The following is a 25,480-nucleotide window of genomic DNA, read 5'->3' as shown; positions in this document are numbered from 1 at the left end:
AACCTGACCAGGTTTATATTACTCTGCAGGGTTAACTGGCTCTACCTTTTAGTCTATTGTATGGAAGATAGAAAAGAATGAATAATGAAAAGTAAAGTAAGTAATAAACAAGAAGACAACAAGATTTATCTGTGGAAATCCCTTGAATAGGAAAAAAACCACGGGCACCAAACTAGGAGAGGATTTCACTATGTAATTAGAGAGAATATAAGTATAATGACGATAATGTAATCTTTCCTCTAAATATTGTATAGCTCAAAGTGTATGTAATTGTGTGATAATGTATCTTCAAATAATCTTTACACCTCCTTATATAGCTTTCTTGAACGATAGTGTAATCTTCATCATTAAGAGCCAATATTTTCCATTAATGACATCATTGATGGTAGTTTATTACCCGGATAAATACTCTCTCTTTATAACCAAATTTTCATCATTATTATTTCTCTATTAATTATCGAATAAGTGTGGTAATAATCCTGTATAATTATCTTTGACTCAATTATTATTGACTTTATATATCTAACCGTTGATGTCCTCTCCTGCCTGGTGCCATTCTTTGGCTATCCTGATGATTGTGTCCTGGTATTAGTGTCAGGGTAGAAGTCAATCCTGTCAGTCGTGAGAAATATGAGGCCCAACTATTAGATTCATTAATCTCAAAAGTTTACATATTCATATAAGAATTAATTTATTTAGTCATAAAATAAATGCTAGATCTTATGCATGCAAACTAAAACAAGATAAGAGAAGAAATCGTCAATCTTACTTATATGTTTCGGATATTAAGGCACCAACAAGATCTCCTTCTTGTTAGTTCTTGAGCTTCCTTATAATGGATGAACAAGGTTCAAATTAGAACATCTCCCAAAAGCATATACCCAAGGAAATCCCTTAATAACTTATATTATTATGAACTAGTAATAATATATGTCTTACTTAAAATTTGACACAAAAATAAATTTATTTTTGCCCTTGAAAATTTCGGACAAGGGGAGTAATATTGTGAGGATTCTTTCTCTAAGTTTTCACAAATTGTAGAGAATAATAATTCTTCACTAGGAAAAATAGATGATAAAGAAGTGAATAATTATAGAGAAAAACACTTAGCTTTTCTCATCCAAAAACCGGTTGGAGGGGGAAAGAGAGGCCAATGCATGGTCTTGTGTTCTTCTCAAGACAAGACTAGGCATGCATGGCTAGTCATTAGGCTTAATCATTGTGTTTTCTCTTATTAAAATAATCAACACAATTTATCCACTAATACTCTCTCCAATTTTTTCGGCACATATACATAAAATGGAAGATCCATTTTATTTTGTCATTTGTCAATTTTGTCATGTGTAACATGTTGCATAACATGTTATACCATAATGTATTTTTAACATATTAAAAATCAACATATTAATAAAATATGTCACATATAAAATTCACTAGTAATTCGTAATCACTTGTAGCAAAATGGTTTATCAAATTATAAATTACAACGTCTTGTATTTATAATAAATTATTCATTCAATTTCAATTGTTTCGTAAACAATAATTTTATCTAAGTAATAAAACAATTCGATTACTTAGACCGTATCTCATTTAATCAAATTACAATAAGACACGTTAACTTTACTCACAAAATCACCCGTCAATTTTAAGCAATTTAATTAACTCGTATCGGCATACGATTAATTAAATAATCAATTAAGAGTATTTCCCTATAGGTATGACCTAAGGGGATCAACTGATCACCACCGTCGCACGACAGTAATGTCAAACTCTAGTCAACCAATCATTACCGATATGTGTGGACCAGTTGACTATAAAATATTACATCCCACATGTATGTTAGAAATCTAGATCTCTATACTAAACATATTCATATATGTATTATGTTAATATAGTCATAAAATTAAATGGTGATCTTATGCATGCAAACAAAATTAAAAGGAAGAAATCTTTATTCTTACATTGGTATTTTCGGATCTTAAGGGCACAAGAGAGTTCTCCTACTCTCTTGTTCTTGAGCTCTCCTCAAATAGATGAACAAAGGACTCAAGTATAGAATCCCTCCCAAGGAATAATACCCAAGACAAACTCTTAATAAAATTAATATTATTAATACTAGAATAACATTAATTTAAATAAAATGACCCAAAAATATTTTGGTCCTCTTTGGATTCCGGTTAAGAGGAAGAGGAGGAAGGAAGAAAATATTTTATCTCTCTAAAATATTTTGTGATGATGAATGAATAAAAATAATCACACACTTTTGCATGTAGTGAATGATGGATTTTTAAGCAAAAGACCCTTGGCTCTTTACAAGGGGAAACCGGGTAGGAGGGTGGGAGGAAGGCCAATGCATGAGCTTGGTGCTCTTCACAAGAGGCACTAGGTTTGCATGCCTAGTTATAGAAAATAATCATATCTTCCACTAACTTAATTAACATAATATGAATTGTTAATCACACCCAATATTTCGGTCCATTAGAAGATAAATTGGATTCCATTTTATCTTTGTCAATTTGTCAATTTGTCACATGTCACATGTCATGTAAAATTGTTATGTATTTTTAACATATTAAAAATCAACGCATTAATAAAAATACGTCATATACAAAATCGACTTGGTAATTCACAATTACTTGTACCAAAATAATTTACCAATTATAAATCACAACTTCTTGTATTTATAATAAATTATTCATTCAATTTCAATTGTTTCCTTAAACAATAATTTCATCCAAGTAATAAAACAATTCGATCACTTAGACCGTATCTTATTTAATCGATTATAATTGTAATACCCGCCCTTTTCAGGACCCTTTGACCATCATTGATCGCCCTTAGGAGCGGGAGTAACCTTAGGAAAGTATGCCAAAACCATCGTGGGGTGCGGATTAAGAGTGGTACTCGATAGAGTAGAGGCTACTCGATCGAGTAGCTAGGTTACTCGATCGAGTAGGGGGCTACTCGATCGAGTATGTTGGGTACTCGATCGAGTGCCGGGTTTTCAGCGAGGGTTTTATATCGCGTTTTGTTAAATCCGCATATCACTTCCGCCACTTTCCTCCTATCCTTCAGTCGCCCCTTTCCCTTCCCTTCACCTCAAATCCTCCATGGAAGCCTTTTGAAGATCCTTGAACCTTAGGAAGGCGTCGCTCGTGTCGGGTAGCGGTCTCTTGTTGACTTTTCTCCCTGGTAGGTATGTCATAATCATCATCCGTGCCTTTGTTCCCTATAGTTAGGATTGCTTGTTGTAATAGATATTTGTATGGTGGTTATAGGCTTTGCTTGCTTGCTGGATATGTTGTTTGTCGGCATGGATTGGTTGCAGTTGCTTAAAGGTAGGTTCGCCTACTCGGTTTTACGTAGATGGTCCGTGTGTCGGTCGTTATAGTAGTATTGTGGTTGTTTGATATAGTAATTGTGTTGTGTTGTGATTGTGGTTGTGATCGTTGTTGATGGTTCTCGAGATGCGTTCTCGGCTGAGTGGGGTCACTTGCGGGAGTGGCTTCACGCCCTAGTTTCGCCCTTCGTGGAACCCGCCATGGAAGGGGATGTGCACATTAATGGACAGGGTTATCGCTCGATATGATGAGCGGGGATTTGGTGGGTATGGCTGCGGTCCCCCATCGCGGTCGGGTCCAAAGGGTGGACATCGACAGAGTTCGTTGGATTATGGTGGTTGTGTTTGGTACTGATAGCAGTGTTGTATTGATAATTGTAGTTGCCGTTGTTTTGTCTTATCTCAGTACTGACCTTGTGTGGTTGTTTGTTTGTTATGTATCTGCCGTGATCCCTTATGGTGAGCAGTCGGTCTTAGCAGGTGTTGATGTTGTTGACAAAGAGGTCCGAAGTGCAGGCAGGAATGAGTCTTCACGAGATATGGTGGTCATAGCGAGTAGTCTTTGAGTTGTACCTTTGTATCGTATTTTGGTTTGAATCACTTGTAATATCACTGGATAGTTCTTTTATTGACGTTTGATAATTACTTTCCTCGGGCAACCGAGATGGTAACGCCCTTATATGCTAAGGAAGGCCTAGTTAAGGCTCCTCTGGATATGGGGGTGTTACAAAGTGGTATCAGAGCGACGATTTTGGAACCTGTAACAAATGAACATAATGAACGTAGGGAGTCTAATAAAATGAACCTGGTGTATGTGTAATGGGAGCCCCGGCTGATGCTAGATTTTGGGTGAGTAGGCACCCTCACTTCAAAATCTTGGCCCCATGACACTTAAGCCAGTCACATGGGATGGGAATGTGGAGTCCGTGTGTCTATGTGTGCTATGTATGTTAACTGTGCCGGAGCTACCTCCGGTTAAGTCTTTGTGAGAATTAATAGGGGTGTATAAGTGATATATTAGACCGTGTATGGTAATTGTCGATGAGATTAGTGAGGTTCTTTGGATGATTAGTGAGCTTATTTGGTAGCTATGAGATATGTGACGAAATTATACGTCATGGAGATGCGTGAAAGTGTGAAATCGAATGTGTAATATGAATAGTGAACACGTAGGCGCTTGCCATAAAATTAATGATGACGGAAGTTGTAAGTGAGATTATAGATCCTACCGCGATGATTATAATGATAATTATAGTATAGATGAGTAATAATCCGAATCACGGTATATGGTAATGTGTATATGCTTTGCTATTTAGTTGAAATTTTTCCGCTGCGTAATATTTGATTTATGCAAGATAGCTTGCTTAGGATGGAATGTAAGACATAATTGAATAAGTGGTTTGCAAAGTATATAATTATGTGATAAGAGAAAGGAGGAATTAACGTTAATTATACGTTTCAATTTGAAGTACACACGAGTTTAGTAATAGCATGTAAAGTAAGTTTAAGTGTAATAAAATGACACGACTAGGTTTATAAATAACTCGGTGAGAGGTAGACCGAGTTGGGTAATTTGTATAACGTAACGTGATATGTCTCTTAGTTGTTGAAGGATTGTATTTTGCGCGACAATGGTTATAAAATGTGATTGAATGTGATAATTAGTGTCGAATCCCGAACTTAGTTTGGAATCGACACGCGGCGTTGTTTTTGCGGTATCTTCGAGTTACTTAGTGTTCGGACCGAGTACTTAACTCTACATGACCGAGTGCGAGTGCTTACTAGACCGAGTAGACCTCACTCGATCTAGTTAGGAGGCTATAACGTCGGGATGTGGGAAAATTCCTGCAGATACTCGACGATTTAGCTCCTACTCGATCGAGTAGGGTGGTACTCGATCGAGTACCCCAGGCACTCGATCGAGTAGGTTACTTGTCTGACAAAAATCCTACGGGTTTTCTTAAAACCCCTAATCTTTCTATTTCTTCTTCTTATTCCTCTATATTTCGACACACCTACACCTAATCTACTCTCAATTCCTTATTCCCTCTCAAATCCTCTCATTCTCTTGGGTTAGTAGTGAATCTTGGGGTTGATCTCTTAGTTTAATTTCGTTTCTCTACTTTGTTCATCAATCAAGGTATGCTATTCTTCCTAATGTACATGGTTTATTGCTTTGAATGTGTTAAAATAGTGAAATAATCTGAAATTTTCGATTTACATGAGTAGGTAGTTGCTTTTGATGGTTGAAATATGATTCACATGCCTCCTTTCCATGTTTGTTGGTGACTAATTGTTGTAGATTAGATTAGGAATTGCAAGGGTTGAACCCGAAATTTCTAGGGTTTCCAAAATTGAAATCGATTTTTGGTTGTTTTACAATGATTAGATGGTAGAATTGAGCCTTAAGTATTGTTTATATCATGTTGGAGGATAGATTTTGATGATTTTACCCTTAGAAAGTTGCCTTAAAACTCCGTCTTAAAAGTGCCATAAATGGAAATTCGTGATTTATAATTGAAAAAAAAAATTGATGTTATAATTGACAGTATAAGCATGAGTTGAACTTCAATATGCTAATTGAAACGATGATTGATGAATATATGCCTAAATTTTCACAGCTGTAAAGACCGTCTGAAAAATTTTAATTGAGTTGTTGTACATAATAGTGAAGGGTGATAATGATATGTTATAAATTATTCTTTCTCTTGAATTAGTAACATGTGATTAGAAGTGTGTTTGGAATAACCTTAGAATCATGCTAGGATACTCGAATTTGTTGAGCATAGGTAATCGTCATGATAATTCCTTGCACCACTATGGCTCATGAGTAGTAATAAATTGAACTTGTATGTTAAAACCTTAGAAACTGCTGGTGAACATGTGTACTTAACTTAATGCTCAAAGTAACGGTGTGAATTATGTGCTCCACATGCTGAAAGTTGTTGATAAATTGGTGTGCCTAGCTGATAAGTTGAATTCAAATTACATGAAATCAATACTTGCATGTTTATATAAGTTTCTTGAACATATGCCTTAAGCAGATGCCGAGACTGAACCTTGGACTCCGCCAAAGTAAGCAAGGGAGGGGTAACCCACCTGAGTCGGGAGAGGGGAGTGGACCTATGGTACCCGCAGTCCCCGAATACCCTACAATTGTTTTTGTTGACTTCAAGCAAAGGGAGCGTTTTGTAGCCTTACAAAAACGCAAAATGAGACCTACAAAGTGTATAGACACCAGTGTGTTACAGGAGTTGGAGATAGAGACGGATGTCCGTCACATATTCGAGACCTTGGGTTTTACGGGTTTGTATAGGCTGAGGAAGCATACTTACCCTTTTCTTACCTTGGAGTTCATGAGCTCTTTTAACTATGACCCAAATGGTCGATGTTGAGTTTAGATTGATGAATACCAGTTTTTACGTTGACTATGGATCTGTTTGCCTCTCACCTTGGGTTGGCCAAGCCTCCCAAGGACTCAATCACCGACATTCCACCGAGTGCGGCGTCCGCGCCTAATGCCTTTGCTTGATCGGGAAGCAAGCTCCCACCTCGAGCAACATGCTGATTAATGATGTTCAGCATATTACCTTGAGGGTCTTTCTCCGTTCTCTCTCGAATCTCCTCTATGACCGAAAGGATATCAGTAAATTGAATAATCATGAGGTCTTACTCTTGATGTCGTACCTCAACCCGGAGCGGGCCAGGAAAGTGGTCTTTAATGCTCCTTCTATAGTTTGTGCTGCCCTTGCCTTGATGGCTTCTTCCTCTTCCCAGTACCTGAGTTGTGGTGCTATTGCCACTCGGTTAGCTGAAAAGCTAACCTCCTTCGAGGCTAGTTCGGCGTACGTGCCTCTAGCTACCCCAGTGCCTGCCATGGATCGTGAATACTATCTCGACCTGAAATGGTTGAGGACCTTGTCTGACGGTAGCCTAGCGTGGAGGGTGTGGGGATGAGTTGGATGAAGGTTCCAGCTCCTGAGCACCTCCCACCAACGGAGCCCTTGAAGCCAACAGTAGTGGCGGTGGACTCCGATGACGAGGAGGAGGAGGATGATGACAGACCCCGCCAGCTACAGACCTATCTCATCGACGGCGTCATTCTCGAGGAGATGCCGGAGCCGACGAAGGGTGAGAATGCGGGAGTTCAGGTGGTGGAGAGACCCAGAGTGGTGAGGGGACCCCGTCGAGTGAGGGAGAGGGCCCCGGAGACTAGGCCACACCCGAAGCACCACAACAGCGGCGGATCTTTCCCATGCTACCCTTACCTCGACACCCCGGAGACGCGATCCAGTTACCTGGCGGAGAGAGTGTCATCTACCTTGACACTCCGGAACATGCATGAGATGGCCTGCGCTCAGGGGATAGGGACCGAGGGACCGCATCCAGTTTGGTGGAGAGGAGTTGGGAACTACTCAGGGGTTTTCCATTCCTACGGGGTGGATGAGTCGACGTGGGGGGCACCTCATTCCTTCCCTTACGGTGGCTTGAATCCATGGTACGTGGGCCCAGGAGCAGGAGCAGGAGTGGATGCGGGGATCGGGTCAGCAGGAGCAGGTACTTCGGGTGGTGGTGATGATGAGGTGATGTTTGAGCAGCAGCAGCAGCAGCAGGAGTGATACTCCTTGTTTCTATCTTCGTTCATGATTGTTAGTGGTAGTTGTTGTTGGTAGCATGGTTAGATTTTCGGTTGTTTTAGTTGAAACTTTATTTATGAACTTGTATCGTTAGGCCATAAGGCCGGATTAGCTACTTTAACCGTTTGCAGGATAATTGAGAGTCGGGGCGTCATCCCGACTCAATTCATGTGACAGTTATGTTTATATATGTTGGCCTATAACGGGTTGTGTAAGGTACTTGGCCTGCAGGTACTCGACAGAGTACCCCACACTCTATCGAGTAGCTGCAGGAAAGGAAGAAAGAAAGCATTCTGAACTCGGGCTACTCGATCGAGTAGCCAAGACACTCGATCGAGTAGCATGGCACTCGATCGAGTACCACTACATACTCGATCGAGTAGCACTGTTACAGGGGGTTTTCGAAAATTAAAAAATGTTCAATTGTTTTATAATTGCGAGTTTAATGTTTAAAGTAGTTGTGAGTGCGTAGTAACACCCTTGAACCGTTGATTTCATATGTTACAAGTCATAATTGAAGTGTTATAAGCGTATTTGTCACAATTAGTAAAGCGGTAATAATTTCTGATTACTTTAACATTGCATACGCCTCATTACGATATATTTATCGGAATTATATCTTTTCACACACTTGTGCATACCATAGTATCATGCCTTCTGGACGGCAGCTAACTAGTCCAGTGGTTAGTGTATAATTGCTAAGTTAACGAGTTCGTGCTTAACGAGTAATGTCCGCGATAGATACCATGTTTTAACCCATGTCATGAATCAAATAATAAGTAAAATGCGTGGTAATTTGGGTGGTGAACTTCGGGGACGAAGTTCCTTTTTAGAGGGGAAGAGTAATGTCGCGAAATAAAAAGGTTGTTTTTGAATAATGTTTTGCTTGTTTATAATGTTGTTGGTAGTTGTTTATAATGTTGTTGGTATCATGTGTTGCTTAAAAAAAAAAAAAAAATTTTTTTTGAAGTATAACGACTTACTTTCTTTAGTTCTTTAAAGTGAGTGTGATCGTATTCGAATCACGTTGCCAAGTAACATGGTGGCATTGGTTGTACCATATGATAATTGATATGAGACATGTTCTAGATCGATAGTTTGATAGTCGACACTGTATGTCGATACTGTATGTCGGGTGATCGTAGGTGGTGATTCGCATTGCGGGTTTGATGTTTATAAGTATATAAAGTAACGGTTAACGGTAATAGTGCTTGCATGATAGTAGTAAAAGTCATTAGATATAAGTATAGACGGTGATGATGATGACAGGAGGGGGGGGGAATGGTGTTTCCGGGGAGTAATGGGTTGAACGGGAAGATGGGTGGGGATGTGTTGTCTTCGTATCTTGAGCGGGAGATAGGTGAGGTGAACTTCGGGGACGAAGTTCTTTTTAAGGGGGGAAGACTGTAATACCCGCCCTTTCAGGGACCCTTTGACCATCATTGACTGCCCTTAGGAGCGGGAGTAACCTTAGGAAAGTATGCCAAAACCATCGTGGGGTGCGGATTAAGAGTGGTACTCGATAGAGTAGAGGCTACTCGATAGAGTAGCTAGGTTACTCGATCGAGTAGGGGGCTACTCGATCGAGTATGTTGGGTACTCGATCGAGTGTCGGGTTTTCAGCGAGGGTTTTATATCGCGTTTTGTTAAATCCGCATATCACTTCCGCCACTTTCCTCCTATCCTTCAGTCGCCCCTTTCCCTTCCCTTCACCTCAAAACCTCCATGGAAGCCTTTTGAAGATCCTTGAACCTTAGGAAGGCGTCGCTCGTGTCGGGTAGCGGTCTCTTGCTGACTTTTCTCCCTGGTAGGTATGTCATAATCATCATCCGTGCCTTTGTTCCCTATAGTTAGGATTGCTTGTTGTAATAGATATTTTTATGGTGGTTATAGGCTTTGCTTGCTCGCTGGATATGTTGTTTGTCGGCATGGATTGGTTGCAGTTGCTTAAAGGTAGGTTCGCCTACTCAGTTTCTGTAGATGGTCTAGTGTGTCGGTCGTTATAGTAGTATTGTGGTTGTTTGATATAGTAATTGTGTTGTGTTGTGATTATGGTTGTGATCGTTGTTGATGGTTCTCGAGATGCGTTCTCGGCTGAGTGGGGTCACTTGCGGGAGTGGCTTCACGCCGTAGTTTCGCCCTTCGTGGAACCCGCCACGGAAGGGGATGTGCACATTAATGGACAGGGTTATCGCTCGATATGATGAGCGGGGATTTGGTGGGTATGGCTGCGGTCCCCCACTCGCGTGGTCCCAAAGGGACGATCGATGTGAGTTTGGTTGGATTATGGTGGTTGTGTTTGGTGCGATAGCGTGTTGTTGTATTGATAATTGTAGTTGCCGTTGTTTTGTCTTATCTCAGTACTGACCTTGTGTGGTTGTTTGTTTGTTATGTGTCTGCCGTGATCCTTTATGGTGAGCAGTCGGTCTTAGCAGGTGTTGATGTTGTTGACAGCTGAGGTCCGGGCAGGAATGAGTCTTCACGAGATATGGTGGTCATAGCGAGTAGTCTTTGAGTTGTACCTTTGTATCGTATTTTGGTTTGAATCACTTGTAATATCACTGGATAGTTCTTTTATTGACGTTTGATAATTACTTTCCTCGGGCAACCGAGATGGTAACGCCCTTATATGCTAAGGAAGGCCTAGTTAAGGCTCCTCTGGATATGGGGGTGTTACAATAATGAGATACGTAAATTTACTTCCAAAATCGTCCGTCAATATTTTAAGTAATTTAATTAACTCGTAACGTTATACGATTAATTAAATGATCAATTAAGAGTATTATCCTTTAGGTATGACCTAGGGGATCAACTGATCACCACCGTCGCACGACAGTAATGTCAAACTCTAGTCAGCCAATCATTACCGATATGTGTGGACCAGTTGACAGTAAAAATACTTCCCAATTGTATTCTTTAAAATGAGATTTAAACATGTGATCATCATGATCAACAGTTGTGATCGCATTATTGTCGGAGGACACATATTCCAACAATCTCCCACTTGTCCTCGACAAGTGTGCGTCACCAATTCTCTTGTCCTATTACTATCTCCCACTCAATGCAATGTGTCTTTCAGGTCGTACTTGCAAGTGATCATATCGAGAGTGGTTTCCTCGATCTGGAGAATAACTGATTGACCGGATTTATCCACCATGGATTCATTCCGAGCGTGGCCACGCATTTCCAGTTCATTACTCCTCGAGTGGCCCTGAGATATTGTTATAACCCTGACTAGGGGTGGACAATACCTATCGCACTCATTCACTTCGACTAGCCACAGCCATCATAACCCAAAATATGCCCATTTGACCCCATTTACGAATGTCGTAGTAACACAAATTAAAGTTAATCTGAAACTGTGCCATCTATGGCGAATAGTCTTTAGTCAAAAGAATCGACTCATTAGAATACTATAGCAGCTCTCGCCATGACCAGGCTATATAAATTTGCCAGAACTCTATAAGCGGTCATAAGGCCCGACAAAATGTTCTTAACAGCCTGCCTATGTGATCGATTAGTCATCTCACATGACTCTATGGCACTTGAACTTGCCATCAATCGCATCACACTCTAGTGACTTCGGGACGTCACCTCATACAAGTGACTATGGACAAATACTATGTTAATCCGTGTTCACTTTAACGGGGTTCAATTGTCACTACAACCCGTTTGGATGTAACAATGTATAAATTAAAGATAAAAGACAAATGTGATTGTGAACATGAACAAAAACAACACTTTTATTTCATTTCAAAATCTAACAAAAACTTGGTACACGTTTAAGTCCCATGGACGCAACATGTCCATCATGCTTAGCCTGCGATAAAGGCTTGGTGAGCGGATCGGCTATGTTGTCATCCGTCCTAACCTTACAAATTGCAATTTCCTTTCTTTCAATGAAATCTCTTATTACATGATATTTTCTAAGTACATGTCTAGATCTATTACTAGACTTTGGCTCCTTAGCTTGGAAGATCGTCCCACTATTATCACAATAGAGAGTGATGGGATCATTGGCGGTAGGTACTACTCTTAGACCTTCCGTGAATTGCCTCGATCCACACAGCTTCCTTGGCGACTTCGATGCTTTGCAATGTACTCAGCCTCCGTTGTTGAATCCGCGGTCACAACTTCCTTGAAGCTTCTCCAGCTAACGACACCACCATTAAGCATGAAAACGAAACCAGCTTGTGATTTCATGTCATCTCTATCTGTTTGAAAACTTGAGTCCGTGTAACCATTAACACGGAGTTCGGTGTCTCCTCCAAACACTAAGATAGAATCCTTAGTCCTTCTCAAGTACTTAAGGATGTTCTTGACAGCAATCCAGTGACTCTCACCTGGATTTCCTTGATATCTACTCGTCATGCTCAAGGCATACGAGACATCAGGGCGTGTGCATATCATAGCATACATGATTGATCCAACAGCGGAAGCGTAAGGGATCATCTTCATGCGTTCAACATCATGGGGTTCGCAGGGAGATTGAGTCTTGCTCAATATAGTCCCAGTTACCATAGGTACCAAACCCCTTTTAGATTTGTCCATGTTGAACCGTCGAAGAATCTTATCAACATATGACTCTTGACTTAGTGCCAATATCCTCTTGGATCTATCTCTATGGATCCGGATACCTAATATGCGTTGTGCTTCTCCTAAATCCTTCATTTGGAAGTGGTTACCTAACCACTTCTTAACAAAAGACAACATTGGAATATCATTTTCAATGGGTAGTATTTCATCGACATACAAGATTAGGAACACAACATTGCTCCCACTAAATTTCATGTATAAACATGGTTCCTCAAAACTTCGAGTGAAACCATTCTCCTTTATAACATGATTGAATCGATGATTCCAACTTCTAGATGCTTGCTTAAGACCATAAATGGATCTCTTAAGCTTGCACACTTTGTTAGGATTTTTAGAATCAACAAAACCTTCGGGTTGTATCATGTACACCTCCTCTTCTAAATGCCCATTTAAAAAAGCGGGTTTGACATCCATTTGCCATATTTCATAATCATGAAATGCGGCGATCGCTAACAAAATCCGTATGGATCTTAGCATGGCTACAGGGGCGAAGGTCTCATCATAATGGAGACTGATGCGTGTCATTTATATGATGTTTTACATCTCTTTTTACACGCATTTCAGAGCTCATCTGTATAGTTTATGCTACATTTCTCCCTATTTCCGTCTACTTCCGTATTTCGTACGTTATTGCAGAAATGTGAAGAATTCAACGGGAAATCGAGCCAAATCCGCCCCGAGTAATCTGCATTGCAAATGATGTAAAGGAACTGCTTAAGGAACGAGCTTGGTGCGCAATCCGAGGCCCAAAAGACGAGTCCACGTATTTTAAGAAGTCAATTAGCAGCTCAATCAGTCGATCGACTACCACCTTCAGTCGATCGACCAATGCTCGGGTTCCAGAAGCCACTGTTGCTAAGATCCAGTCGATCGACCAGCATTATCAGTCGATCGACCAGGTTTCTATTCCAGACGGGAATTAAAAGATTGAGAAACTTGAAGCCCGTGAAGTTTAGGTTTAGGAAATAATTGTTCGTTAGTTTGCTATATAACGTAACCTAAAAAACATCAGAAGAGGCATCTAGCTTTTATCGAATTTTACATCAAGTTTTGACATTAAGTTTTCATTCAATTTCTTTATCGAATAGTTAGGGTTTGGGATTATTGTGAGCATTGGAATTTCGGTTCTTAATAATCAATCTTTCCCCTGCAATTCGGTATTCTTCATGTTTACTTTCAGTTCATTTATTTTGCTAATAGATTAGAATTGCTAGTAGATTCCCGAAACCATCTTTATTATTGCATGTTAATTGCTTCCTTTCCTGTTTTAAGCATGAATTCAGTAGCTAGTTTTATCGTCTATGTTGTTGTTTCTACCCTTAGCATGAGTAGCTAAATCTTTAGTGCTAGGATGTAGGGGAATTGTGGCATAGGCGGCACTAGATTGAACACTGACTGAACCCGCGTGTCAGTCAATCGACTGACATAGTTGGTCGATCGACTCACCTTGTAAGGTTATCCTTCGTTTTAATTGTTTTTAATCTTGTATTTAACAAATCGAATGCATGCGACCAGTTAGATACATATTTTGTGACCGACCCATTAGATCGAAAGATAGGGAAGGTTATTTGACCATCAATTAAATCGACTAAACTGTGCTGAGATCGAAAGATAGGTATAGTTTAGACCATTAGTCGCTTTTCAGGACGAAAGTTAGTATTAGTGACATTAGGGACCTATAGCGAGATCGAAAGATGCTATTTGTTAGGAGTGGACCGAGAGGACCTCTTATTTCCCGCCTTACCTGTGTTTGATTCAGACCGACTTAGTTTCTTTGCGCCGAAGCTATAACGACCGACCATCCTAGTACCCTTCTTTTATCTGTTTAAATCGTATTTTTAGTTTATTTTCTTTTTATTGTTATTAGCTATAGACCAATTCAAATCAACCCCCACAATAGTTACCTCGGACTGAACATAAATCAACTAAAGTTTACAACTGCCTCCTTGTGGTTCGACCCTGTTACCACTAGCCTAGGTTAGTCTTAATAGGAGATTATAAATTTTATCTTTGGTACTCACAACGACGGGTATCAAATTTTGGCGCCGTTGCCGGGGAGGCAATACTCCTAATTTTAGTTGTTTTTATTTTTAGTTTTTCTCAGTTTAAGGGACTTCTGTTCCTTAAACTCTTCTTATATTCTTTTTGTAGTTTCTTCTTATGCGCAGTCACGGGGTGGAGAATTAGTACCATTGAACCCTGAGCTTGAGAGATCCTTGCGCGAGTTGAGGCGAACACAAAGAGTATTACCGACAGAGGAAGAGCCGAGTACTCATGTCAAGCTATCACGAGAACGAATCGTTCAAGAAGACCCGATCTTCACCCGTTTCCACTTCTTCACCGAGACAGATTACTTCTCCGGAAATTCCAGTCATGGCCGAGGAAGCAAGTATAGCTAGTTTTTCCGAGCCGACAGTAAACAATTTATACAAGGGGTTCGAATTACGGAGATGCCAGAAATTCGAACCAAAGCCTGCTTACATTACTATGGTCGAGAGAAATCGGTTTGGGGGAGCTGCAAATGAAGATGCGAAGAAGGCATATGGAGACCTTTATTGACTCATCGCGCTCCATTCCCCCACCACCGTGGCGTGACCCAGGATCAAATCAAAGAGACCATGTTCATCTTCTCCCTTCGTGATGCTGCAAGGGAGTGGTATAGAGATTTAGACCGGACCGCTCAGGAGATCACTGATTGGAATACATTGGCATTGGCGTTCTACAAGAAGTACTTTTCTGTTTCAAGGACGATCGCTATTAGAGCTCAAATCACGGGCTTTAAACAAGGGCCAGATGAGAATTTCCACGAGGCATGGGTCCGATTCAAGAATTAGTGCGAACCATACCGCACCATGGGTTTGAAAAGTGGAGTTTGTGGAATCATTTCTACAATGGATTGTATGACGACCAGAGGGCCATTTTGGATGCTGCAGCCAATGGAAGATTCGCTGAAAATTTGGGAGCAACCAAGGGGTGGAAGATCATCGATGATCTAGCTACCCACAAGGCCGAGTATGGGAATTCGAGAGGGAACCAGAGGAGAGCTGCTGAATCTTCCTCTGTTGCTGCACTTGAGGCTCTCACCGCGAGATTTGACAAGTATGAGCTAGGAGGAGCTTCTAAAGGTGGGATGTACCAAGTCAATGCTGTGTCAGACGGTCCCTTCGTCTGTGAAAGGTGTGGAGCTGAGGGCCATGTCTCGAAAAACTGCCCTAGTCCCTTTGAATCATGCGCTGCCTTTCAACACTATAGGCAGACCAATACCTACTACGAGCCACAACATCCAAACTTGAGTTGGAGAAGCCAGAATGTTTTGAATCCAACTCAACCTCCGCCACAGCAGCAGCCATATGTGCCTCCGCATCAAAAGCAACAGCAGTATCAAAAGCCTTCTTATGTGCCGCAGCAGCAACAAACACAAAATTCTGAATTTTCCGAGCTAAAGAATCTGTTGCTGAAGGAGTCCCAAGCAAGAGAGGCCGGGATGAAGTTACTAGAGAGCCAAATAGCTCAGTTGGCTAGCAAAAGTAACACTCGAGCTCCCGGACACTTACCCACTCAACCCGAACAAAAGGAGACTCTACATGCCATCACCTTGAGGAGCGGGTCCACCCTTGAGGGTCCTGCCATGGTCGAGAAAGCTGTTGAAAATAATGAGGCAGATCCGAGTCCAAACAAAGCTGTAACGAATAAATAAAAATAATAGCCGTCACAGGGTATTTGATCGATCGATCGACGTACCTAGTCGATCGATCAAACACGGGTTACGGAGCTTCGAATCAGGCAACCCCGCCGATCGATCGAGGAGGGTGGTCGATCGACCAATATCACTGCTGATGTTGAAGAATTTCGTCCTTTAATGCCAACTAATCTACGAGACCACTTGTTTCGGGGTACCACAGTCCCGAAAATTTTGGGGGCAGACCCGAGTGCTGATGGCTCAGTCCCGGCTCCGAAGTTCGATCCAATGACGGTTAATGGCTCTCATCTGAGGAGGGGTCTAGCTTCAACAAAGAAAAGGTAACGGACTTCCAGCCAAAGTCCAAGGACGCCGGCGCGCGCGAATTAGAGGAGAGGGCTAAGGTGCTCCTTACAGCCCCATATCCGGAGAGACTCGTGCCGACAAAGGAACAGGTATCTTTCAGTAAATTTGAGAAAGTTATTCGTAGCTTGAATGTTCAGGTACCCTTCCTTGAGTTAGTTAACCAAGTGCCAGCATACACTAAGTTTATGAAACAGTTATTGTCAAAGAAAAAATCGCTTGAACATGTTCATACTGTTGCACTAACTAAAGAGTCTTGCTCCTACTTGTCTCACACTGCGCCCCATAAGTTACAAGACCCGGGCAGTTTTTCCGTCCCTTGTAGCATAGGTACCTTTTCTATCGAAAAGGCTTTATGTGGTTTAGGAGCTAGCATAAGTGTCATGCCCTTGAGTCTAGCTAGGAAGCTTAAACTGACCAGGTTTGCTATTACTGAAATGACAGTCCAGATGGCTGACCGATCTGCGGTCGAGCCCATAGGAGTCCTAGAGGATATACCCGTCCAGATAGGGAAGTTTTTCTTCCCTGTTGACTTTGTTGTCCTTGATATGCCTGAGGATGACCATATTCCCATCATTTTGGGTAGGCCATTTCTGCACACTTCTTTGCCGGTGCATCATCGATGTCGGTCTAGGTACCTTGACTTTTAAAGTGGGAAAGCACTCTATTGTCTTTGCCCAGTAGGCTAAGAAAAAGGATCCCATGTGGCTCACATTACTTGTAATACGGTTTCGAAAAGAAATCGTACTTTGTGCTCCCCGAATTACCTGTCTCTATTACTACTCTCAGTATTAACCCCTCCGCCCCGCATCGGGAGCGAAAAAGAGGAAAAACTTGTTGTTTTAGACATCGCAGAGCTGGTTTGGGAAGGAAGAGCACTGGAAGCTCCAGCTGCGACAGAGCAGATCGTTTCAAGAGGCGGTCTTGGATACCTAAGTTATGGGACTGATGAGGAAGTGGAAGATGAGCCCGCCAAGGTGAGATGGTCTGATTTGGATTCCGACGATTCCAAGGAAATCCTTGATTGGGGAGATGACGAAGTTGATCAGCTAAGTTCTCCGACTGTCGATGCTAAGAAGGGTGCAACTAATAAGATGAGCACCATTGAGGCTACCTCTAGTAGCCAAAAGCCGACGAAGTGGGCCATACCGTGGTCCTTCTTGATCAACTATTAAGTTGATCGAGTGCGTTATAAACTTCATTTTAATTTTGTTAAGACATTTTTATTGTTTTTTTTGTGTGCGCGAAAACTTCGCTTTTATTTTATTTCGCTTAGGATTTTTATGCACTTTAGACATTCTTCTGGGTTTTGCGCAATTTTGGGTGCGTACTATTGTGCATTTGCAGGTATTTAGAGCTTGTTAGCTCAAATCATTGAGCAATTACGAAGAAATAAGACGCTGCAGCAGTGAATTCAGTCGATCGACTGGCACCATTGGTCGATCGACTGAATTGCAGGTTTACAGGAGCTACTGTTCACGTCCACCTGGTCGATCGACTGACCTTAGTGGTCGATCGACCACTTCTGCTGCTATATTCATTCACGACCTCTCCCCTGCTGTGTTTGGTCGATATGCGGACCTAAGGGAGTCTTCCACTCCCCTTTATTTTCCGTCGAATTATCTATTTCTTCTATTTGCCTCATTTGTGCACTGTTTTTACGCATCAAAATTGTTTTCTCAGTCTTATGCGTGGTTTTTAATTGTCTTTTCAGGTCCTTATTGGTAGCACTGCTGGCTACTGAAACCTCCTAGCTCACGCTGGTTTGGGGAGGTTTCCTTTGCTGCGCTTAAAGTCTTGTGAGTTCCCAAGTCTTTACTTCATGTCATTATGTTTTATTTCTTTTCTCGCAAACTCCCATTTCTCTTTTCTTCATTACATGATTTTTGCACAATGGGGACATTGTGCGATTTGGTTTGGGGAAGGGTTTTGCGTCGCATATCACTTGCTTGCATTCACGTTTACTTTTTTGTTTTGCATTGTTTATTTCCATTATATATACAGAAAAATTCAAAAAAAAAAAACAATTGAAAAATTTCAAAAATTTCATAAAATGCACGTTTATTTTAGCATATAGGTCGAGTCGAAACGGTAGTATTTCAAGGATGATTTAGCATTTGCATCTGTTTCGCCTAAGCCTTGCTAATTGACATGTTATTAGTAGAATCGTATGTGCATACCTACGAGTTTTCGTTAATTTATTTGCTGAACTTGAGACTTGACTTTGAATATTGGCAAGCTACATCATTTTCTGAGGTTTAGAGGTTATAACTGGTGACATCTATGACCAGTTTATTTAGGAATGTGAGTAGTACTCCTTATGAGACATGTTTCCTTAATTTGCATAATTATGAATTTGATCTACTTAATACCTGTTCATTCGGTTTGTGGTTAGTTGACACATGTGGTAGAGGTTTCTTTTTTTTTTCATTTTACCCATAAGCTTCACACTGCCAAAAATATCCTTTTTGTCCCATTTACTACATCCTATATTCAGCCTGTCCTTTGTCAAGCTAGTAGTCTGTGTTCTTGGGGTTGTTACTCGTTTTTGGTGGTGTTTGCTCGTTTGAGATGTTGTTGGGAAACTGAAGAAAAAAAAAGAGGAAAGAAAGAAACAAAAGAAAGAAATTGAAAAAAAATTGAAAAAATTGAAAAAAGAAAAAGAAAAAGAAGAAAAGAAAAGTTTCTGTACTGTTTAGAGCAGTCGATCGACTGCTCCTTTCGGTCGATCGACTGAAGTCCGTGAAAGAAGATAAAATTAATTCGCATGATTTAATCCTTATCTTTTGGCGATTTTTGCTCCCATGTTTCATTCATATTCTATGGGGGGTTTATTGATTACCTTTATACTTGGAGTTTGTGAGATTTGTGCTTGCTATAGTACCGTGTTGTTTGCCTATGAGCAAGAAGTTGGATGTTGTCCTTTGGTTCCGTTCTGGTACTAGCTTGATCACCTGTACCTCCACTTTACCATAAAATGTTTTGCCTCTTCTTACCTATACCTCACATTTCCATAATTATACCTCGGCATGTGTCAATGGTCATCTGTTTGGTTGGAATGCATATGTACGGTCATAGAGGTCATCTTCATAATTTATTGCTGGCATGTTTTCATAAGTCGCAGTTAGGTGAGAGTCACTACAAAATTAATTCTTTCTATCTCACATTAATATCACCTGTGATTATTGAGTGTTTTGAGTGACCCGTGAGAGTCCAGTTTGATAAGTCTTTACAGTCAACGGTTCAGCAGTTTTTGACGACTTTATAATTCGTTTGCATAATTCACATTACTAATTGATTGTTGGTTGTGCATTAAATTGGTTTAGGCCTTACAGTTTGCATTTCGCTCTGAGATTGAACTCGTTCCATTAGGTCATTAGATCGAGTCTAGTTCTTGCTTGGGGACAAGCAAGGGTTTGGTTTGGGGAAGTTTGATGCGTGTCATTTATATGATGTTTTACATCTCTTTTTACACGCATTTCAGAGCTCATCTGTATAGTTTATGCTACATTTCTCCCTATTTCCGTCTACTTCCGTATTTCGTACGTTATTGCAGAAATGTGAAGAATTCAACGGGAAATCGAGCCAAATCCGCCCCCGAGTAATCTGCATTGCAAATGACGTAAAGGAACTGCTTAAGGAACGAGCTTGGTGCGCAATCCAAGGCCCAAAAGACGAGTCCACGTATTTGAAGAAGTCAATTAGCAGCTCAATCAGTCGATCGACTACCACCTTCAGTCGATCGACCAATGCTCGGGTTCCAGAAGCCACTGTTGCTAAGATCCAGCCGATCGACCAGCATTATCAGTCGATCGACCAGGTTTCTATTCCAGACGGGAATTAAAAGATTGAGAAACTTGAAGCCCGTGAAGTTTAGGTTTAGGAAATAATTGTTACGTTAGTTTGCTATATAACGTAACCTAAAAAACATCAGAAGAGGCATCTAGCTTTTATCGAATTTTACATCAAGTTTTGACATTAAGTTTTCATTCAATTTCTTTATCGAATAGTTAGGGTTTGGGATTATTGTGAGCATTGGAATTTCGGTTCTTAATAATCAATCTTTCCCCTGCAATTCGGTATTCTTCCTGTTTACTTTCAGTTCATTTATTTTGCTAATAGATTAGAATTGCTAGTAGATTCCCGAAACCATCTTTATTATTGCATCTTAATTGCTTCCTTTCCTGTTTTAAGCATGAATTCAGTAGCTACTTTTATCGTCTATGTTGTTGTTTCTACCCTTAGCATGAGTAGCTAAATCTTTAGTGCTAGGATGTAGGGGAATTGTGGCATAGGCGGCACTAGATTGAACACTGACTGAACCCGCGTGTCAGTCGATCGACTGACATAGTTGGTCGATCGACTGACCTTGTAAGGTTATCCTTCGTTTTAATTGTTTTTAATCTTGTATTTAACAAATCGAATGCATGCGACCAGTTAGATACCTATTTTGTGACCGACCCATTAGATTGAAAGATAGGGAAGGTTATTTGACCATCAATTAAATCGACTAAACTGTGCTGAGATCGAAAGATAGGTATAGTTTAGACCATTAGTCGCTTTTTCAGACGAAAGTTAGTATTAGTGACATTAGGGACCTATAGCGAGATCGAAAGATGCTATTTGTTAGGAGTGGACCGAGAGGACCTCTTATTTCCCGCCTTACCCGTGTTTGATTCAGACCGACTTAGTTTGTTGCCGCCGAAGCTATAATGAACCGACCATCCTAGTACCCTTCTTTTATCTGTTTAAATCGTATTTTTAGTTTATTTTCTTTTTATTGTTATTAGCTATAGACCAATTCAAATCAACCCCCACAATAGTTACCTCGGACTGAACATAAATCAACTAAAGTTTACAACTGCCTCCTTGTGGTTCGACCCTGTTACCACTAGCCTAGGTTAGTCTTAATAGGAGATTATAAATTTTATCTTTGGTACTCACAACGACGGGTATCAGAGACCTTGGACTTGGGTAAATCCTTTTGCCACTAGCCTAGCTTTGTAGATATCGTCATGTCCTTCTATGCCATTCTTGACTTTGAATATCCATTTGCATTGAAGGGGTCTTGCTCCTTTAGGCAAATCTACCAAGTCCCAAACTTGGTTTTCATGTATAGAATCCATTTCGAACTTCATGGCTTCAAGCCATAAGGAGGAATTTGGACTAGAGATTGCGGTCTTGTAGGTGGCGGGCTCGTCACTTTCTATAAGCAATACATCAAGTGTTTCGTCTTCTTCGATAAGTCCCACATATCGATCGGGATGTCATATAACTCGGCCCGTTCTTCTAAGTGGAGGAGGGACAACTGCGTTAGACGACGAAGGAACATCTTCTTGCGTCTCTACCTCGGTTTGTGGCTCTTGAACTTCATCAAGTTCAAAATTTCTCCCACTCTATCTCTTAGAAATAAACTGATTTTCAATGAAGACAGCCTCGCAAGACACAAACACTTTGTTTTCTTGAGGTTTGTAGAAGTAGTAACCTCGTGAGGTCAAGGGGTAACCTACAAAGATGCATTTTTCGGATCATGGGGAAAGCTTATTGTCGTTCTTTATCTTGACGTAAGCATCACATCCCCAAATTTTCATGTAGGATATATTAGGAACTCTTCCCGTCCACATCTCATATGGAGTCTTTTCGGTGGTCTTTGTGGGACTATTGTTCAAAGATCTAATTGCGGTTTGAATCGCAAATCCCCAAAACGAGTTTGGTAACTCGGTTTGACTCATCATGGATCGAACCATATCAAGTAGGGTTCGATTTCTCCTTTCGGCAACGCCATTGAGTTGTGGTGTTCCGGGTGGAGTAAGTTGTGATATAATACCACGACCTTTCAAGTGTGAATCGAATTCAAGGCTAAGATATTCTCCACCACGATCGGATCGTAGTGCCTTAATCCTTTTGTTTAATTGGTTCTCTACTTCGTTTTGAAATTCCTTGAATTTCTCAAACGCTTCACTCTTATGCTTCATTAAATAGATATACCCATATCTACTTAAATCATCGGTGAAGGTTATGAAGTAGTCATAATTTCCACGAGCGGTGATACTCATTGGTCCACACACATCGGTATGTATGAGTCCCAATAGTTCACTAGCTCGTGTCTCTTTACCACTAAAAGGATTACGAGTCATTTTGCCAAGTAGGCAATATTCGCATGTACCATATGATTGATAATCAAATGGTGTAATCACATTAGTAGAAATTAATCTTTTGATGCGATTCTCGTTTATGTGACCTAATCGACAATGCCAAATGAACGCTTCACTTGGGTCACTTAATTTGAGTTTCTTTGATTGAATGTTATATATATCATTAGTCGGATTTGAGGTCTCTAAAATGTAAATGCCATTGATGGAAGAAGCTTGGCCTATAACCAAATCATTCCTTAAAATAGTACAACGATTGTTCTTAATGACAAAATAAAAACCGTCCATGTCTAGCATAGAGATTGAAATAATGTTTTTAGAGAGTGTAGGCACATAAAAACAATTATGTAAATACAACTCAAATCCATTAGGCAAAGCTAAAACATAAGTTCATTTGGATTCGGCCGCTACTCGAGCTCCATTTCCAAGGCGTAGATCCACATCTCCCTTGCTAAGCCTCTTCACATCTCTTAAACCCTGTAAATGATTACAAAGGTGAGAACCACAACCGGTATCTAGTACCCATGTCGTAGTGGAAGTATAATTTATATCAATAACATAAATTTCTTTAGGAATTATACCTTTTGGAACGATGATTCCTTCCCTTATATTTCGCAAATATACGGGACAATTCCTAAGCCAATGTCCCATGCCATAGCAATAATGGCACTCATCATTAACTTGCTTGAAGTTTTTGATTTTCTTTCCCTTCTACTTGAACTTTTTGCCCTTTGAAGCAAGAACTTGATTGCTTGAGCTCCCACTAGTTTTGGCATCTTTATCTTCCAGAGACAAAGACCCTATAGATTGCATGATGTAGTCTTCCTGAGACGGGCTCACACGAGATCTAGTAGTAGTAGGTGGTTTAGAAGAGGTGATGAAGTTAAGGTTTCCATCCGAACCTATCCCAAAATGAAGTTCTCTAGTAGTGTCGAAATCATTATTGGAGCAAACGTCGTCAAAAACATTGTGGTAAGACTCAATAGTTATTGGTGCGGTAGCATTTGATGGATTCATTGTAATGAACTACAAATATGGAGGAAAAGGAAATATTAACATTTGTCTTTTAATATCATACTTGTAAATAATTAACAAGATATGAGCATTTATATAGTGACCTCTACCCAACTATAATAAATGATTCCAAGACCCAAATTCATATTAACTTGGGCACGGTGTGGCCGATAAAACCCTTATCAATATAACTCGGTGGATTAACGTTTTAATCGATTCTACTTTTAGAACTCTTGGTCGATAATATTACATTAACATTTATCTTTAGCCCAAAACACATTCAACAAGGGCACGGTGTGGCCGATAAAACCCTTATCGAAAAACTTTTGTTGAGTTCAATCCAAATTTCGAATAAATGTGTCCATGATCCAAACCCACATTAACTTGGGCACGGTGTGGCCGATAAAACCCTCATCAACATGACTTCGGTGGATAGACATTTATCACCCACTTCCCCTACGTAACAAGGTTTGTACCCCAGTGTGGCCGAGTGCACTCCCTCACGAAATAGGTTTTCATGGTTTCTACTCTTTGGTAAGGCTATGTCTCAATTGACTGTTTTAGCGAGAGGTCATGTCAATTTATTATCTATCACGTTTTAAGTGATCTAAAGCGGTGAATTACGATAATTTTAATTGACACGGTCGATAAACTCGATAAAATGAAAATGCATGTTTAGTTATGGCGATTTAGCGATGTATGCAACATATAAATAAAATGCAAATTATAAAAAAAATCCTAGTATGACCTTCCTAAAAATAGAAAAACTATTTAACTATTACATATTCGGAAACCAACTCCATTGGTCCCTTGAACTTCGGTTATGGCACGCATCTCGAGGTAACACCGTCTTTATGTATCGCCTTCTTGAATGACACCGTCTTCAAGGAACTCCGGTAAAATAAACTACATAACAAATTACATAATTTCCTATTATACATTTGTAATTAAAATAAAAATAAATCTATTAAATTACAAAACGGTGATACGAGATCACAATAAATTACAACCGAATCGATATTCCCATACATTTCGGGTAATACCAATTAAAAACTAAGGCCATACTAAGTAAAATTACATAATTCAAAAATTACATAAAATAAAAATTATGACAATCATAAATAAAATGCAGCATTATAATATGTATGAACATGCCCAATTTTATGCTAAATCGCCTTTAAGGAACCAATATCGTATATTACACGGTTTTTACGGATTTGCGTGATTCAACGTTTTATAATCACAAAAATTACATAAATTCATATTTATGCACAAGTTAATTACCCTAACTTTTTAGGACTCAAAATTAGTCTTCACTAATTACTTGACTATAATTAACTCATATTTCTTAAAATTGTTCATTAATGGACTTAAAATTACAATAAAATGCTATAAACTTCAAATAAATCACAAAAATTCAAATAAATTCAAAAATTTGAAATTTAAACTTATAAACATCCTGGAAAAATACAATGACACTCATAATGTTCAAAAACATTGGTTAAAATTTCGTAAAATTATCGGAAAAACTATGTTGCGGTTTATCGGATTTAACAATAAAATCATAAGAACATGAGAAAAAATATATTCACCAACTTTTCAATTTTAGATCTGAAAAAGATAATAAAATGCAACATGTGACGTTTTTCCTTAGTCATGGAGTATGTTTTAGCAATTATTTACTAATTAAGTCACTATT

General features: G+C 39.9%; 1 non-coding gene across 1 annotated transcript; it reads right to left on the bottom strand.

The window, feature by feature from the left end:
* Positions 1-15,326: 15,326 nt before the first annotated feature.
* Positions 15,327-15,432, bottom strand: LOC141645236 (small nucleolar RNA R71). The gene has a single exon (XR_012544819.1). It is a non-coding gene; the product is annotated as a small nucleolar RNA R71 (small nucleolar RNA).
* Positions 15,433-25,480: the final 10,048 nt, after the last annotated feature.

This window comes from Silene latifolia, chromosome 2 (assembly GCF_048544455.1).
Source record: "Silene latifolia isolate original U9 population chromosome 2, ASM4854445v1, whole genome shotgun sequence".
In the NCBI taxonomy this organism is placed as follows: Eukaryota; Viridiplantae; Streptophyta; class Magnoliopsida; order Caryophyllales; family Caryophyllaceae; genus Silene; species Silene latifolia.
The sequence above is the reverse complement of the archived record's forward strand: the minus strand, read 5'-3'. Positions and strand labels throughout refer to the sequence as shown.